General features: G+C 54.5%; 1 long non-coding RNA gene across 1 annotated transcript; it reads right to left on the bottom strand.

Annotated features, from left to right (window-relative positions):
• Positions 1 to 411: 411 nt before the first annotated feature.
• Positions 412 to 4,506, bottom strand: LOC147358483 (uncharacterized). The gene is made up of 2 exons (XR_015142500.1): positions 4,191 to 4,506; positions 412 to 673 (listed from the first exon to the last, which is right to left on the bottom strand). It is a non-coding gene; the product is annotated as an uncharacterized LOC147358483 (long non-coding RNA).
• Positions 4,507 to 5,196: the final 690 nt, after the last annotated feature.

Here is a 5,196-nt window from a genome sequence, read left to right as displayed (position 1 = left end):
GAACAGGCTTTTGGACACAGCGGGGTGGGTAGGAAGGAGAGGGTGGGATGATCGGAAACATATGCAAAATAGACAGCCAGTAGGAATTTGCTGTATGACTCAGGGAACCTGGGGCTCTGTGACAACCTGGTGGGGCGGGAGGGGGATGGGAGGGAGGCTTAGGGAGAAGAGGCCATATGCATACCTAAGGCTGATCCGTGTTGATGTATGGCAGAAGCCAACACAATACTGTGGTTACCCTCCAACTAAAAGTAGATAAATTAAGAGAAAATAGTACACTCACAGGTGTCGTCCCATGAGTCTCCACAGTAACTGGACCAGGTAGATGATATACTCATCCCCATTCTACAGGTGAGAAAATGGAGGATAAGGAAGGTTAATTCTTGCCCGAGATCACTCACAAAGGCAGTGGGAGATGCAGGATTTTAATCCAAGGAGCCCCTCGTGGTGCCACCAAAGGCTTGTGGGAAAGTGTCTCGGCAGCTGCCCAGGACTGTCCTCTGCGGGAACGTCAGCAGGGGCCTTATTCGTCCTCTGAGGCATCCTGGGCTCGACACGAGCTGTGGTTCCTCTGCCTTCATCCTTCCACCCGCTGCTCATCCTACAGGAGTTTATTGAGCATCTGCTACATGCCAGGTGCTGGAGACGGAGCACAAAATCGTCTGTTTACATTCTAGGGGAAAGATGGAAAACAAACAAAGAAATCCATAACGCCAAATACTCATACTGCTCTTGAACAGTCAAGAAAGGGGATGGAGATTGACAGGGTGGTATTTTAGAAACAGGGATCAGGGAAAGTCTCACTGGGGAGGTGATACCAAAGCAGAGCTGTAGGGAAACGATTTATCACAGCATGAATGAATTCTTCTCTGAAGGTCTTTCTAATGTCTGTCTTTTTTACCTGACTGTCACTCCATGAAAAAAAAAAAAAAACACACATTTTCCTGTCTCATCCATGATGGTATCTCAATGCTTAGAATGGGACCTGGCGTATAGTAGACACTCTATGATCAGTGCCTTGCACACAGCAGATGAATGGATGAATGGATGAATGAATGAATGAGAGGCAGAAAATCTTTGCACACTGAAATTCTAATCGCACTCCTGCCCCAGAGAGGATGCAGAATTGTCAGTTTCCTCCTCAAAGCCTCCCTTCTGTAATCATCAGTGATGTCGAGCATCACATAACCTGACGAAAACTGTAATTCGAAAAGACACACACACACCCCAGTGTTCACTGCAGCACTATTTGCAACAGCCAGAACGCGGAAGCAACCAAAACGGCATCGACAGGTGAATGGATAAAGAGGTGGTACATTTACACAACGGAGTATTACCCAGCCATTAAAAGTAACGAAATTGGGCCATTTGTAGAGACACGGATGGACCTAGAGACTGTCACACAAAGTGAAGTAAGTCAGAAAGTGAAAAACAGCTATCATACATTAAGGCATATGGGTGGAATGTAGAAAAATGGTACTGAGGAGCCTATTTGTAGGGCAGGAGTAGAGATGCAGACGTAAAGAAGAGAGTGTAGGCACGGGGATGGGGAAAGGGGGGCACGGGATGAACTGCAGGGCTGGGGTTGACACAATACATAGGGGCTTCCCTGGTGGCTCAGACGGTAAAGCGCCTGCCTGCAATGTGGGAGACCCAGGCTCGATCCCTGGGTCAGGAAGATCCCCTGGAGAAGGCAAGGGCAACGCACTCTAGTACTCTTGCCTGGAAAATCCCATGGATGGAGGAGCCTGATAGGCTATAGTCCATAGGGCTGCAAAGAGTCGGACACGACTGAGTGACTTCACTTTCTTTCTCTTTCTTTCTTTCTACACACATACATAACCATGTGTGAAATAGCTAGCTAGTGGGAACCTGCTCTATAGCACAGGGAGCTCAGCTCTATCCTCTGTGATGACCTAGGTGGGTGGGATAGCGGGGAGTGGGGTGGGAGGGACGGGTAGACATATAGCTGGTTCACGTCATTGTACAGCGGAGACTGGCACAGCATTGTAAAGCAACTATGCCACCGGTTGAATAATCTAAGAAAAAAGGCCCCCTTCCCACCCCAAAAGCAAGTGAGCAGGGAGCTTGAGGGATCCTTTGGGACAGGTGCTGAGAATCCCCACTTGTTAACCACCTGGGCCCAGAATAGGTGACTGAGGGAGCCAGCAGCAAGGCTGCGGGGATATGAAGGGGGAGGAAGGAGAGCTAGAGACGGGACCAGCTCACGGTGCTCCAGACAGCCCCGATGGGCCATCACCCACACCCCTGTGGGAAGCGGAGACCCCGCCAGGGCGGCTGAAGTGGTGACAGAAGGCGGCTTCCTCACAGCTGCACTGGCTCTGGAGCAGCAAGCCCAGACAGGAAGGGGTGGGGGGCACCTGCAAGCTCAGCATGGGGCGGGCACGGGGCTGTAGGTGGGCAGGCGGGCAGGGCCTTCCTGGAGTGTCCAGCGCTCAGGAGAGTCCAGCTGGCTGGGGGTCAGGGGCTTACTCTACCAGAGGGAACACTCCCTCCTGGGTGGGAGGCATTAGGGAGGGCCTGGGCTTTGGGGAGGCTCCTCTGTGGCCCAGTGCAAGGGCCAAGGGTCCACCTGCAGCCTCAGCGTCCCCCAGCCCTGCCCTCCTGAACTGAGATGGGCCTGAGAGGCAGAGGTGTGGGAATAGCCAAGGGGCTGTGGGGAGGGCATGGGATGTCCATGTCAAAAGCACTGGCTCAGCCACCTGCTGGCCGTGACCCTGGCAGGCATGTCCCTTCTCCGGACCTCAGTTTTTTCACTCTGTATAATGGGATGATCACCATAATGCTGACCTCACAGGGTTTCTATGGGGATCAGTGGGGGAAGCCCCATTGCCCTGCAAATGGCGAAGTGTAGGCATTGGGTCAGTGCTTCCCTGGTGGCTCGGTTGGTAAAGAATCTGCCTGCACGCAGGAGATGCGGGTTCGATCCCTAGGTTGGGAAGTTACCCTAGAGAAGCAAATGGCAGCCCATTCCAGTATTCTTGCCTGGAAAATCCTGTGGACAGAGGAACCTGGCAGGTTATAGTCAACAGGGTTACAAAGAGTCCAACACGACTGAGCAACTAAACCACCACTGCTGCCACCAGGGGTTGGGTCAGGGGTAGGGAGGAAAAAGGAAGCATTCCCTGCTGGCCAACTAATCCCCCAGACTGGCGCTTAGCTCAGCAGACCAGCACTTGTGTTTTGGAATCAGATAAACTTGGTTTGAATCCTGCTAATGATTCTCTGAGCTTCAGTTTCCGAGCCTGTAAAGTAGACGAATACGAAAGATAGTAAAATAGAAAAACACTTCACTTAGCTCCTGGCACACAGCAAGAGCTCGGTGAACGGTGGTTTATATCCTGGAGTAAATGCCAGGGGGTCAAGTGAAGAAAGGCAGGCTCCTGGTCATCTGGGGACAAATACCAGATGATTGAGAAAGAGGTTGGTAAGGACGAGGAGTGGGCTGGTGGAGGAGGGGTACCAAAGCAAGCCTCCCAACGGCAGGTGGCACAGGCGCCAAGGCTACAAGGACGGCTGGGGTTTCTCCAGGGCACCCGGCCCCCCGGGCTGAGGGAGCGGCTTGGGTAAAGGTAAGGAGGCTGGAAATGCTTGGAGGCTGGAGGTGGCTGAGGTCAGGAGGCTCCCAGCTGACTTAAGGAAGGGGGCCAGGCCCTGTGCCCCTCTCTGCGTGACCCTGAGTCACTGCTGCCCCGTGGGGCCGGGCCTGTTTTCCCCAGCATTGCTCCGGGCGGAAATCCAGCAGGGGCTGCCAGGCTGACATCAAACCCTCCCACCTCAGGCCTGGCCTCAGCCCCTCTCCAAGCCTTAACGAAGCCATAAATCCCCAGGCCGGGCTGCGGGCGGGGCAGGCCCCCGCACATGTCCTGGCGGCTGGACAGGGGCCGGCATCTCTGGCCGGCGGTGACTGAGCGCCCCGACACCCCATCACTCATTCCCCACGCCCAGCCACCCCCACCTCGGCCGCAGCCCATCCGTCTCAGCCGGACGCTTTCAAGTCCAGCCCCAGGCCTCTCTGCTTAGTGTTAAGATGAGCCCGGGCTCACGCGGACTGTTCTTATTTATCTTCAGGTTCGTCCCCCAGCGGCCATCACTCTGCGGGGCAGCCCCGGTTCTCGGGACACGCCCCCAGAATGCGATCCTCCTCCGGCTTCCTTTCCAGCCCCTACCTGGCAACTGTCGGAGAAAGCCTGAAGCCCGGGGCCGATTCGTCTTAGTCACCGGCCATGCTGGCTGGGCGTCTGGGGCCTCTGTTATCTCTCGGCAGCCTCACAGCAGCCCTTGGCAGCATTAGCGCCTGTGCGCTCCGCCTGGGGAAACTGAGGCACAGAGTGGGGAGCAGCTCAGTTCACCGGTCGCCTGGGCTGCCTGGCTCTGCTGCAGGTACCATCTCTGGCCAAATCATGCAGGGCCTCCTGGGGCCTTTGTGCTGCTGCTCTGCAAGTTTGGGCACATTCATTCACGTCCGGTATCCTCGGCTAGACTGGGAAGTCCTCCAGGCAAGGCCCACGCTGTCCTCCAACCCTCACTCCAATCACAGGATTCTAGACTCAGGCAAGGAGATAAAACCAGTCAATCCCAAAGCAAATCAACCCTGACTTTCTTCGAAAGGGCTGATGCATTGAAAGGACTGATGCTGAAACTCCAATATTTGGCCACCTGATGTGAAGAGCCAGCTCATTGGGAAAGACTCTGATGCTGGAAAAGATTAAAGGCAGAGGATGACCTGGTGAGATAGTATCACCCGCTCAGTAGACATGAATTTGAGCAAATTCTGGGAGAGAGTGGAGGACAGAGGAGCCTGGCGTGCTGCAGCCCACGGGGGTCACAAAGTTAGCCACGACTTAGTGACTGACAGATGGCAACAACAGACTCAGGCAAGGGGAGGGAGATTAGTGCTGGGTTTCAGAAACGTGGCTCTGGAATCACACAGGCCAGGACTGACTCTGTATCCCAGCTCATGACCTTGGGAGTCAGTTCAGTCTTTGGGTCTTTACCAGGCTTCCTCCATGCAGAATGAGGACAAGTAACAGCACCTATGAGGGAACACATGGGAACTTCCTGGAACCATGCGGGCATAGGACGGGAGCTCCCTGAAGGCCTGTGACTGCGTTTCTTGCCACCATCACCCTCCCAGGGGCTCTTGACCTGGGGTCCTCAGAGAGGTAACAGAAT

This window comes from Bos grunniens, chromosome 15, assembly GCF_055505025.1.
Source record: "Bos grunniens cultivar Pamir isolate PY7600 chromosome 15, Bosgru_T2T1.0, whole genome shotgun sequence".
In the NCBI taxonomy this organism is placed as follows: Eukaryota; Metazoa; Chordata; class Mammalia; order Artiodactyla; family Bovidae; genus Bos; species Bos grunniens.
Note: the sequence above shows the minus strand (reverse complement) of the source record. Positions and strands in the feature narration are given on the sequence as shown.